Source organism: Heterodontus francisci, chromosome 30 (genome assembly GCF_036365525.1).
Source record: "Heterodontus francisci isolate sHetFra1 chromosome 30, sHetFra1.hap1, whole genome shotgun sequence".
Lineage (NCBI taxonomy): Eukaryota > Metazoa > Chordata > Chondrichthyes > Heterodontiformes > Heterodontidae > Heterodontus > Heterodontus francisci.
The window spans coordinates 48,204,098-48,218,081 of record NC_090400.1 but is presented as its reverse complement, the minus strand read 5'-3'; the positions used below and the strand labels follow the sequence as shown (position 1 = coordinate 48,218,081).

Below are 13,984 nucleotides of genomic sequence, written 5' to 3'. Positions count from 1 at the left end.
TGAGGAACGCACTGAAGCTTGGGGCAGCCGCTGGTAGGGGAGAAGTCTTAATACAGTCCCTGGACTGATCTTAAGTGCCCAGTGCGAATATTTTTGTCAATAGCAGCGGATCGAAGGCGGCAGCGACAACAACAACCTTTGAGCTATGGCTGCTGCTAGTACCCAAGCTCCAGGTCAACAATACTGACAGTGAAGACCTCAGCCCAAGGGTCCTGTTGGAGTGCTGTGGGTTTGAAGTTGTGGACAGCTTCTGCCTGCTGGATTTCCCCAGCACTGGATACTTCGATGTGACATTTAAAAACGTCGCAAGGTGCATCAAACCCCTGAACACCTTCAAGGAGAAAGGAAGCCAGGCGCTGTTGTCCATCCTCACTGCGGAGCCTTTGTTTACTTTGCCAATGCAACGAAATCGGGTGGTGACCATTCACTTGTACAACCCCAATATCCCTGTGGTGGATGTGCTCGCCTTCCTTGGCAGGTATGTTGAGTTGGCTGGAAACAGCTCGGAGGTTAAGGACACGTTTTGCATCTGGACAAGCAAACTTAGCTGGCAGGGGAGAGACCATGATGAGTGGGCGTTGACCCTACAGGGAGATGTTCTTGTGTTTTTTTGGGCGGTTTCAGCGCCGTTTTTACAGCCTTTCACCCTTTGGGATTGGATTTCTACCGTGGTTGTTGTTTTCCTGTTGATTGGGGTTTTAGTACCTGTCCCAGGAAAGCTTCAAGCAAAAAAGGGCTGCAACCAACACCAGAGCTCCAGGCCAGGGGGTGCGTAACACCGTTAGGGTGACGGTGAAAGATAGCGAAGGAGGTGCACCAATCGACTGCGCATTCTTCATTATGAAAATCCTGATTGAATGCTGTGGATTCCTAGCTGCAGACACCTTCTGCCTGCAGGACGTCACCAGCAGTGGATATTTCGACCTGATGTTCGAGAATGTGGCGGGATGCATCAAGTTCCTGAAGGTCTTCAAGGAGAGAGGAAACCAGGCGCCGCTGTCCATCCTCACAGTGGAGCCACTCTTCACACTGCCGTCACAACGGAACTGGGTGGTGACAATCCACCTCTACAACCCCCATGTTCCTGTCGTCGATGTGCTCACCTTCCTTGCCAGGTACGTCCCGGTGGCCGGCAGCAGCACCACCGAGGTCAAGGAAGCATTTGGGATTTGGACCAGCAAGTAGCAGGTCAAGGTGACCTTGAAGGTTGATGCCAATGGAGCCATCATTCATCCTCCCTCCAGCATTGCTATCGGGGGAAGTCGAGGCTTCTTGGTTAATGCGGCGCAGCCTAGACTTTGTCGGACCTGTGGCAAATCTGGTCATATGGAGGCCAACGGCAGCACAGTCTGCAAGAACTGCAAACAGGAAGGCCATCAGACAAAGGACTGTAAGCAGAGTAATTGCTGTAACCTGTGTGGTGGGGCAGGCCACCTCGACAAAACCTGCCCCAAGCACTGCCTCAGTTACATACAGGCGACAAGGTCACAGGAAAGGCTGGACGAAGGAACGGTGAATGCGTCTCGTGCTGCAAAGGAGACCAGCAACCCTCCTCCCAGCGAGGAAAATCTGTCTGAGAAGGAAAGGAAAGGGGAGACAGCTGCAGCAAGGGACCCAACACCTACCCTGTGCCCAGAAACTCCTCCTCAACACACAGAATCAATGGAGGAGGAGGCAGGAGGATGGCCAAACAGGTGAGTGGCAAGTGATCAAAAGGGAAACCACAAAGAAGAAGCCCCAAAAAATGGAACAGGTCACCACCTAAACCAGTGGCAAGAAGAGTTTACCATCTGAGACAGACTACAGCAGCAGCTCCTCATCGGACAAGGAAGGGCCGGAAAGACGGCACCTGCAAAAGAAGCGGCAGAACGCAAAGGAGCTGGAAGCGAACGCCCCCCTGCTCCATGGCACTGGAAACAGTGACGGGCTCAGCGCGCCCCACCCTGAGGCGCTGAACCCAGTGAGATACCCAGCAGACCCCAGCTTTGGGAGTCCATAAGCAGTGACGTCCTCGAGGAGGAACAGAAGGGAAAGACACCACCAGCAGAGGACAGAGCAAATCTCACTACCTACAGGACCCCCCCCCCTGTTGTCACCCCGATGGCACAAACCCCCCATGAGTGACTGGGAATTTTTTCTGAGCCCAATAAATGTGCAACAGCTTGTGTACAGTATGGGTATACAGGAAAATACCGAAGGACTGGGACTAGTAAGTACACCTGGTGTGGTAAGCAACATCCAGCTTTAAATGGGTATAAAGATTTCTTCCATTAACGTGCTTAGCGTTAAATCCAGTAGGCGATGTGTTTCGACCTTGGGCTGCCTCGCCAAGGTCAAAGCTGGCCTGCTGTTTCTACAGGAGTGTGGAATCCCGCACCTCAGCACTTACAATGGTCATGATGGTGGACCCACACAGACGATCGATCTGGTCAGGGGGAAATGATTCCCGTTCCTCCGGCCTGGGTATTCTGCTGCGGGGAGGCAACTTCATAATCTCCGAAGTTAAGGAAGTGGTCTCCTCGTAGCAGACGTAATGTACAACAATGCTCCGCTCTGGTTAATCAACGTGTACACCCTGGTCCAATACAGCAACCGGCTGACCATCCTCCAGCAGCTCCCACCGCTGCTGGTGACATCCAGGCCGGTCATTCTAGGCGGTGAGTTCAACTGCATCATTGATGCAGCTGGACGATCCGGCAGTGTTGACAGCAAACTGGACGCTATGTCCAAATTCCTAATGGAAAAACTAAACGATGTCAAGCTGCACGATGTCTTCAGCAACCCTGCAGATGGAACACAACGTAGATACACCTGGTCAAGACCGGACGGGTCTGCCTGTTCCAGGATTGACTTCCTCTTTGTGTCCTGTGCATACACGGTCAGATCCACCGAAGTCAAGCGGTGTTCTTCTCTGACCACTGTCACTTCCATGACGACGGCAGTTTGGCAGGGGACATGGAAGCTGAATGTAAAACTGCTGACCTCAGAGAACATTGAGGAACTCAAAAGGGAGAGTCTGAACAAATTGCTAACTCTGGACAAGCTGAGAAAGGACGTCAGGTCCTTCGAGACGAGTAAAACTCCCGGAAGCGACGGCTTACCGGTCGAGTTGTATTCGGCCCTGTGGGACTGGGTCAGCCGAGACCTGCTGGAAGTATACGAGAGTATGCTTCCGGCCGGCAGCTTGTCAGAATTCATGAGGAAAAGCATCATCACCCTCATCTACAAACGGAAGGGGGTGAGGGCAGAAATCAGAAATTGGCGGCCCATCTCACTGCTCAATGTTGACTACAAGATTCTGTCCAAAGTCATAGCCAGTCGGGTCAAGTCTGCTCTGGAGTTGGTGATTCACCCTGACCAGACCTGTACTGTACCCGGCAGGAAGATCTCTGTTAGCCACGCGCTACTCAGGGATACGATCGCCTATGTGCAGGACAGGGGGGTAGACACCTGCCTCATCAGCCTGGACCAGGAGAAGACTTTTATAGGATATCACACACCTACATGATGGACATGTTCTCCAAAATGGGGTTTGGGGAGGGAATCCAGCATTGGATCCAACTGCTCTACACAAACATCAGTAGCACAGTCTCAATCAATGGGAGGGAATTGGAAAGTTTCCCGATCAAATCTGGAGTCAGACAGGGCTGTCCTCTCTCTCCTGTCTTGTTTGTTTGCTGTATTGAACCTTTTGCTGAGTCCATTAGGAAGGATGCGGGCATAAGAGGGGTGACAATCCCAGGCAGTGGAGGCACTCAGGTCAGGATAAAGGGGGAGAAACGTACCCAACGTCGCCCTCATCCTGATGGCCATTTTTGTGTGCAGCTGCCTCAAGCTGTGTGTAGAACCCCAGTACGTAAACACCAAGTGTCACTGCGTGCTGAGGTTCTATCTGTCCCCGGTGTTGCAAAGGATGGGTCTGATCACACTGCTACGGAATGCTCCATCCAGTTGGACCGTGATGTACCACCTATCCTTCGTGGAAAAGTTTGTGCAGAAAAACACCTTTGACCACCAATCCATCAGGCAGTGGTCTGCACGGAATGTCCTCAAGGCCCTACGGGGAAAGGAGATGGTGGATCCTGTCTGATGGTTCCCCGAGCAGACTGTCAAAGTCATTTGGCAGAATGCCTCATCGCCAGAACTTTCAAACAAGCACCAAGACGTAGCTTGACTGGTGGTGAGAAGGGCCTTCCCCATCAGATCCTTCCTGCACGCCTGGAATCTCACCACCTTTGCACGCTGCCCTCGAGCTGCCTGTGGTGGGGAAGAGACTGTTGCCCACCTCCTTCTGGAATGTGTCTTTGTGTGGAAAGTGATGCAGTGTTTTTTTGTCGAGGTTCATCCCAAGCAGCTCTGTAACACAGGAGCCTGTGCTCCATGGGCTGTTCCCAGGGACGCACACAGAGATTAACATTAACTGCTGCTGGAGGACCATCAACTCGGTGAAAGATGCTCTTTGGTCTGCCCGAAACTTGCTGGTCTTCCAGAACAAAGAGTTATCCAAGACCGAGTGTTGCAGACTGGCACATTCCAAGGTCCTATGTGCTGAGGGATGCACTAAAGCTTGGGGCAGCCACTACAAAGGCTCAATGGGGAAAGACCACAGTGTAAGGCCCTCCCGCCATAGTATAACGAGGGGCTGTAACCCATGTAAAACCCCCCAGGCTGTATGCACCAGAGAATGTTTGACACAAAATGTAAATGTACATTGTAAATATAACCTGAAATGGCAAGTATAGTGAGGCACCTCATGAACTGTATTGAAAGAAACTGATCTGTATTGCACTTTATGTAATGTCAAATTTGAACTATTATGTAATGTATTTTTACAAATTTTATGAAGAAAGTATACTTTTGGGGAAAAAAATTATAGCCAATCCCTAAATTGTGTTGTTTGAACATATTCTTCAGAGGAATTAGCTATTCATGCTGCAACTGGTTTGTTGAAACTGCCCAGTTTACATTGGGAGCAACAAGAAAATGACATAACCGTCACTATTCCTCACACCCCATTGACTTTCCAGGTCAGTGCTCTTTCCCTAATCTCCCTCAGCCGATGGATGGGAACTGGATGTTGATGCTACAATATGCTGTGCTAATGTGCACACTTCCTATGCACAATCATTGTTAAAAGATACTTTGAATAAAAGCCAGCTGACTGCAGTGATTTGCTGCACAAAAGAAAACATTTCATACTTAAATATAAAAGCAGGAAACGTACAGTAGGTCAGGTAGCACCTGAAAGGGAAGAGGGGTTAATCATTTGGATTACAGCCTTTTTCAGAACTGCTGCACATTCGCGAATTTCCATTGTTTTTTCTAATGTGCGGCATTTGTGATTTTCATTTTTACTCCTACTATTGAACTTGCGTTAGACTGCTTCACCTGCGACCAGTGCAAAGGCTGCTCCTTGCACAATTTTGCAGTATTTATTTCAGAAAATCACTACACAGATTACTTCATGGAACAGTGGTTCCAATGGCGGCCATTAAAATTGCCATAACAGGTCCGCCATTTGCCCTTGCAGACACGGGACCTGCAGTGGGTCCCGAGGTCCGGAGCCATGGCATGCTGATCAAATACTGGCCTGGAAATCTGAAATAAAAACAGGAAATGTTGGCAACACTGAGCAGGTCAGCCAGCATCTGTGGAGAGAGAAAAATGAAGTTAATATTTTAGGTCGATGACATTTCAAAAAAGGTGAACTCTGTTTCACTGTCCACAGATGCGGCCTGACCTGCTGAGTGTTTCCAGATCTATAGGACGCTGGTCAAAGGTTGGCTTTCAATTTTCTTGCTCTCAAAGGGCTAACATTTCCTGGCTGAATGAGCAACTGTGGAAAGCCAACTATTCAAGCAGTGAAAAAATAAATTGTATGCGAGATGCCAAAAGCTACAAGGCGTAGCAGATGAAAATCCCGAAATTATTTCAGAAGCTGGGAGGATGCAGGATAGCACCAAAAATACTGAAACAGTTCTGGAATCTCTCAGGCTTAAAATAAACCAAGTGCTCTTTTTGAAGTTTAATGTTGATAAGAATCGTAAGTCCAGCAAACAATTAAGATTAAGAATGTTCATTTGTGTTTAATACTCAATGTCCAGTCAGCTTGGACCAAGTCTGCACGTACAAAACTGTACTTCTCAGAATCAGATAGTAAAACTAATGGTTTGGAGGTCACACCCATTTATTGGCCCTACAATCATAAGAGTTGTAAGGTCCTATTATTAAAAAATCTAATCATAATGGAATAAATCTGTTTCTATTTTTATTGAATTTCATATTAATCTGAATTGTCAAGGTTGGGACTCTGCCATGTTCAGTTAATGATCGTGGATTCAGGTGCCATTCCAACACTAGTCGCATCGATGCCTTTAAGTGGAAGCTAGATCATGAAGCTCAGAATAGAATCTGAGTTAGCTCTGATGCTTTAAAAGGCAGTCAGCTGTGTTTGATGTCCAAGCAAAGCTGTACCGAACTCAGTGGCAGGCAGCCCTAAGATAGGCCTTTGATAGGCTGAAAACCAATTTAAAACCCATAATATATAGAGCTTGGTTCAGCATCAGAGCTACAACTGTGAAGTCAAGAGATTGAGTGTTAGTGACAAAACAAATGTGTTTAAAAATGTTTTGAATGAAAAGGAAGAAACAAAAACACACAGGGGTAATATCATTGCCAAAATGAAGTCAAACGTGCATGCTAAAAATATAAAAAAAGCATGGAATAAAACAAGGCTCTTTGGCCCACTGAGTCCACAGCTGTAATTTTCCGGGCCTTATGGAGACAGGCTGTGAGGCAGGAAGGCTGGCAAAATAGCGTGGGAAAGCAGCGGTAGGGGGCTGTGTGCCCGATATCCTCCCACAGCCATGCAATTTTCCCAGTGGTGGGAAAGTTGGTGGCTCGGACTCCCGTCGCTAGACCAATTGGGCCGATTGAAAGCCACCCCTACTCCCCCCACACGGGCATTTTGCCCTCATCGGGAAGCCCCGGCACCACATGGGGAGACTACTGGGGGTGGGGAGGGGAGGGGGTTGTTCGCCCTCCTTTTTGGTACTCTATGTCCCACGGAGGGGCTTCCGGCAACATTGGCCGCCCTCATGTTGCCAGCGCTCAGTGACCGCACCCCCTCCCCTCCCCCCGCTGATAGCTGCAGCCTGCCTGCCTGGCCCCGGCACCCCCCCAACACCACTTAACCTGCCTTCAAGGACACCCGGCCATTGAGGCACCCTCATCCTGCAGCTGCAGCATCAGCAATGGCCACCGGTAGTGGTGGTGATGCTGAGGCTGTTATGCTGCCAGCCCTCTGATTGGGCTTGGGGGTGGGCCACTCTCCTTAATTGGACGGTGGCGGCCACTTAATTGGCTGCCAGCAGCAAAATTCCACTCCAGGTCCCACTGCCTACTGAAGCAGTGTCGTCTCCCACTATTGGCCCTAGTGGCAGGACTTCCACCTTCTCCATAAAATTCAGTCTCATTTTTTAGAATAGATCAAATACAATTTCTACTGTTACAGATGCAAATTTATTTAATCTGCTGTTGGAGACCAATACTCTGCTTGAAATGCTGCCTCTCCATCACACCTATAGCTCATCAACCAAGTACTCCAAGATTCTGAATGTCGCATTTGTTTATTCATTCCTGACAATTTATTTTCCACAGATGGTATCTGTATCAAACTGCAATGTTCTGTTGAGTATTTGACTATCAGCTCAACATTTATCTCAATCATGTTCAATATTTTTCACAATCAGCTGTGCATTTAGCTCCCAATTAAATAAAAAACTGGTTGGCATATATGAACTGCATTTTGGTCAAAGTCCACTTCACATATCTATTGCTCTGAGGGGTAAAAAGATCCTTTTAATCTTAGTGTTTCTTTTTTTATAATATTCAGTAAGAGGAATGTATCAGTGCTTTTAGCACACCAGAGAAAATTAGGGTCCAGTCTAGGGTCACAGTTAAAGAATGGCTACTTCAGCCAGGGACTGTAAAGTACTTGGCCCTGTGGAATAGTACCCTATTAAGAGTTGGTGCCGTTAGGAGAGGAGAAAGAATGAGGGGAAAAAATGACTCATAGAAGCTTCCAAAAAGCAAATGCACACAGCTTCATCTTATGCCAGAACCCTCTGTGATGTGCTAAAATTCAAAGAAGCACTAAGTGAGCAATTTAAAGACTGGATGCTGTATCTTTACTCAAATTTGAATTGCCTTAAGTTCACATCTATAGTTGTGTTATGGATAGATACTTCACCAATATGTATTTCAGCACTGTTATTTTCTACAAAGCAGTCTCTCCTGGTGCTCTTATTCATAACTGGGAACCAGTCGAGTGAAGTGCGGCTTTTAAATTAGCAGCTCTAGTCTCACACAATTATATCAGTGCAGAGTTCAATACGCTGACTATAATGAGTCCTTTATGTTGCCTGATGAAACATAAATGAGATGTGTGGAGTCCAGTTGGTTGAAGATCTCAAACAGGTTTATTACAGCTTAACAATTATATCAATTATATACAGTACAGAGCTAACGTTTTACAGAACCTGCCTCTAGGTGTTACAGTAGCAGAGTGGCTCAGGCTTGTAGTCACATGACTGCGTCCTGGTACTTAGCTCATTAGCATACTAAGATCTTAAAGGGATACCACTGTTAAAGGCAATCATACAACTCCAGCATCCCATTTTCATCCTTCAAAATGTTACTTTGAGAGTTCAAATATTAAAAAATAGCACCAATATTTAAAACTGTTACGTATGTGTACAGTTGTCTGGGTGAAGCGGACAGAAAATTATTCATTGCAGGAGACAAATTATTAAAATTTTTGAACAGATTCCATCCCTCTATTGTTCGTAGCCAGTATGTGCATCCTTGAAATGTGCTTGCTTCAGGAATGTGGGATATTATTCTGTTCTCCCTCTCTCTCTCTCTCTCTCTCTCTTCCGTTGGAACTGTGGTAGTGCAAAAGTACTGGGCTACTTTCTATTTCTGAAGATGCAGACCCTTGATTTATGTTCACAATCTTAATCTGTTGACAACTAATAATAGCATTTTAGCAAAAAAATGAATAAATCATTGCAAGTTTGAAATCATTTATAAATTATTCATGCTACACTATCAACCATTTTACCTTGCTGAATAAAATGGCATGGTACACAGTTGACATAATCCTCCATCCCACCTACTCCTGTTGCTACATGAGCAACAATTGTGTTTGTGGCTCTTCCAAATCCCTGTTAATTATTTGCCCTTGAGGTGACATGGTAATGCCACAAGGTAGGTATTGAATATGGAGTGAGAGGATGTTAGTGTCCACTGAAGGCCTACCTCTTTGGCGAGGAGTACTTACTCTCCTAGATATCTTCCCTTGGTCTTTACGATGAATGATTCCTCAGCCCTGGTGGTTTCAAGTGACATCTCAACTTCCCTAGTAACTCTGCTCAAACTTTGCCTCCTTCTGTTCTTTCTCAGTCTCATCCTTCATATAAACTCCCCTTCCCTTGTCATTCCTCTTCACAACCTATATCTTTGCTACCTGCAATTAGAGGGGCACAAATTCCAACATTCCTATCACACAACTGGCCATATCACTGTCAGATCAGGCATGACTACATCAAGCATTACCGTACTTTACTCTCAAACTAAAATTGCCCACTGGTCCATGATCATTCACAAGGGTAAGGACAGCACAAGGCTCCCCTTTTCCATGGCAACTGCATCCTTAAACTCCTGTTGTCTGGGCCCTCCACTCTCACCTCAAACATCAAATGCCAGCACTCATGAATTTCTTCAATTCCAAGATCAAAGCCATCTTTGCAGCCGCCTTCACCATTTCCTCTCCTCATTGTTATCCTCAGTCCTCAACCATCTCCCACTCTAGCTCTGAACCTCTGTCTTTCTGCAGCTCCTCGCCCTTCTGATCCCTACTCTCTCCAAGATCACCTTGTCCATGAGACCTGCCTTCTGCTCCTTTGATTCCCTTCGCAGCCAATTTCTGACCACTTAAGGCCCCTTCCTGAACCCCGTACTAGCAGACATTATTAATGGTACCCTTCCCTTTATGCACTCTCTCCCCTTAAGAACTAACATCATCATCTCCCCTACTCGAAATAATCACTGTTAATCCAACCATCCTCTCCGGATGTCATTTGATCTCCAACCTCCCTTTCCTATTTAAGGTTGTCATCTCTGTGCCTATCCCTCACTGAATTTCCCATTCAAATTCCTCCAGTTCAGCTTCTGTTCTTCTCACAAAATTTAAAAAACCCCAGCCAAAGTCCTAAATGATATCCTCCTCAACTATGTCAACCTCTTACTACACTTTTCCTCTGCCTTCCAGCTCCAGGGAACTACCTTAATGTGACACACATATCCTGATTTGTATTATGTCTACTCACCCATTACCCCTATCCTTGTTGATCTACTTTGGCTCCCCTTCCCTCAACACATTTATGTGTAAAATTCTCATCCTTATCTTTAAACCCCTCCACGGCCATGTCACACAGCAGCTCTATAATCTTCTCCAACTCTGTATCCTCTCCTGAATACTCAAAATATTTTGACTCTGGCATTCTATGTATCCTTTTTCCTTTTGCTGCACCATTGCTTACAAAGCCTTCAGCCCCTTAGACCTGCTCCCTGGAAATCCCTCCCTAAACTCTTCGATCTCTCCACTTTTCTCTCTTTCTTTAAATACCTCCTCAAAACCCACCATGTTTTTGACATCCTTCCTCACTATTCCCTCCCAGAAGTGGCATCCATTTTGTTACATTTAGTTGTGAACAGCCTTGGGACAGCTCTTTACATTTAAAGATGCTATATAAATGTATGCTGTTGTTCAGCAACCGAAGAAAGTGTGACAGAAATCATACCTGCCAAATGGAAACATATTAATTTTGTCATATGGGACATCGCTTGAAAATTTTTGCTGGTTATTGCAAATAACTTTTTTAAAAAGCAGAACTGAGCAGTTGAAAGATTGGTTGCACATTTGTATTCTGAGAAGACAAGGGCTGGCTGAGAGACAGATGAATACAGAAATAATGGGAGTACTCCTTGATTCAATTAGCAAGATTGGTCTTGGCAATAGTGGTGATCAACACACCTTGACTTTGTAAGAGTCAAACTTCACCCCCACCCCCCTCCGAGTATGTCTGAAAGACTTTGAAATCAAACAACCCTCCAAGAAGTTGCTGTTTCAAACAAAAGGATGGTCACATGGCCTACCTGCTGGTAAGACTGGGGCTTTTGAATTGTGCCTTACAGTAAGGAAACAGACTGCAATTCTGAACCTCAAGAGGAAAACGTCTCTCTCTGTCTCTCTCTCCAGCAAAGTCCGAGAAAAACCATGGAGGCAGCTTTTATGCTTCAAGACTACAGATAAAGCCTCTCTTTGGCTTTCTGGTATCAGAGAAGCAAGCCTGAAATTCTGCAAGTGGCCCCAGCGAGGACTCCAAGACCTTAACTTCAACTGAGGACATTAAACCAAGGACATTAAGAACCATATCTGTATTCCATTTATTATAAAATCTACTTCAACCCCCTAATTCTTTCTTCCCCTCTGTATCTACATGTATGTGTGGTGACTCTCGTGTGCATGTGAGTGTGGACGCATCGCGTATTTTAGTAATTTTAACTGGGTTAGAGTGATAAGGTTAATAAACTTACATCTTTCTTATTTAAACTCAAGAAAACCTGTCTGATTGGTTCATTTGCAATTTTTAATTAGAGTGCAGTGAGCAAGGGCTCACTGAGGTGGTAAGCTAAAATCACTGTGTTTAAAATATAAACCCTGTCATGGCCAAACCAGAGAAGAGACGAGAGGAGAGCCTGAGACCCCTTCCTCACCTGGTTGTAACAAAAGTAATTAAGTTTGCAATACAATTTCAGCTTTTGCTACTGATCAGAAGTATAATACATGGGCATTAAGGCGAGGAACTAGTGTGAGGATGAAGTAGGGGGGGGGGAGGGGGTGGAGAACGAAGTGGGGTAGAGAGAATAGAGGAGAGATACAAATGGTGGGTGACAACATAGATAGAAAATCGTACGAAAGACTGACAATTATATAGCATGATCTCAGGATGTCCAAACCACTTTATGGCCTATGAAGTACTTTTGAACTGTAGGCACTATTGCAATGTAGTAAACCTTAATGTGTGCACAGCAAGCTCCCAAAAACAGAAATGTGATCATCACCAGCTAATTTTTTAATGGAGTGTTTCTTGAGATATAAATATTGGTTAGGTAACCAGGGAAAACTCCCCTGCTCTTCTCTGAAATGGTGCCATGAGATCTTTTGTATCCACCTGAGTGGGCAGATGGGGCGTCGGTTTAACATCTCATCCGAAAGACAGCACCTCTGACAGTGCAGCACTCCCCCAGTACTGTACCAGCCTAGATTTGGTGTTCAAGTGACCCAATTACTATTGAAGTAATGGTTTTTATCTCTGCTGTTGAACTCAGCCTGTTATTGTTTTGGGTCAGGCAACATCATCAGTGAGATGATTAGAAAAGAAAGTTAATGCATACAAATGTAGTGTTGTCTACAGGTTTGACATAGCTGTCGGTTATTCTCCCTCTTCAGGTTTTATAGAGACCCATCATTCTAGGTATTGCTGATTGTTCTTTAATTAATAGAGAAATCGCATAAACCCCTTCACTGCAGCATGCCAGTCACAATAACAACTTCTGATATGCCAAGAATATAAGAACATGTTATTTACAGCTCCTTAATTAATAGTGAAACGATGTAAAACCTATTTGCTATGGCTCCTCGCTGTAACAGTCTCTGATATACCAGGCCTATAAAACCATAAATAATTCATTGCTTTTTAATTAATCAAGAAACCATATAAAATTCCTTCTGAATGGCAGACCCCTCACAATTACAATTTCACCAAGGATACAAGACAAGCTATTGTTTATGGCTCCTTCTTAAATGGAGAAGGAACATAAACTCTTCTCACCATGGTATATCCCTCACTGTAACTGTCTCTGATATACCAAGGATACAATGCTAGTCATTGTTTATGACCTCCTTCTTCATTAATGGACAAGAAATATAAGCCTCTCAATGGCATGTCCCTCACTGATGGTTTTATTTTATGGGCCCCATGAATGGTGCTACAGCGAGGGTTTGCTGTATTAAATTTACCTGTGCTGCTTTGACATGGGTTTTCAGTGTTCCCCTGTGCATCAGTGAACTACAACATGCAGAGTACTTGCAGCTAACAAATATTAGACAGGGGAAAAGGGTTTGAGGGGGTGTGTGTGAGGGAGATGGATCAACTATTTGGCTGATCAACTAGCATTCTGGAAATCAAATGATTTTTAAAATTTAAATATATCTCATCTGTAAATCTTTCAGTTATACTGTTATTCATATATTTGGGTAGAAATTACAAATGGCACAGTTCTCATAGAAACACTTAATATCATCATTGTGCTGCTTTGACAAACGGGACTGAATTTAATTCTCACGATGGGGGTCTCGATGACGGGACGGAAAGCCTGGGCGACTTCACCTCGGCCATTTGCAGGAGCCACGGCCGCATTTTTCAGGGGTCGGGCAACTAATTTGTTGCCGTCCCTTTAAAGGACAGCTGCCTGCCTCCCCCAAGAACTGCCGGCCAATCGAAGGGCCAGCAGGTCAGCAGCAGTCTCAGTAGTGCCACCAGGAGCAGTGGCCATTCCTGGGACTGCATCTGGAAGAAGAGGATGCCACGGCAGGGCACCGCCCTCCCAACCGGGTAAGTGGGGTCTTGGGGGTCGGGAGCAGTCAGGCAGGCCCTGGCGAGGTTTCGGGGGTTGGAGGGAGCGGTTGGTGAGCATAGGTGGCCATTGCTGCCGTGGTGGGGCCCCTCCATGGGCAAAAGAGTGTCCGAGTAGGAAGGCCCTCCCCCCCCCCCCACCTCCCGCCAAGACCGCAGGGAGGCCACTAATGTTCACCTGGTGGTCTCCCCACATGGTGGAGGGCCCTCCCGGGAACAGG

The 13,984-nt window shown here is 45.9% G+C and overlaps 1 protein-coding gene across 1 annotated transcript in view; it reads right to left on the bottom strand.

The window, feature by feature from the left end:
• The window catches only part of LOC137346751 (LHFPL tetraspan subfamily member 7 protein), a 312,700-nt gene that overhangs the window by 251,665 nt on the left and 47,051 nt on the right, over positions 1–13,984 (bottom strand). The gene's annotated exons all lie outside the window — the stretch shown is intronic.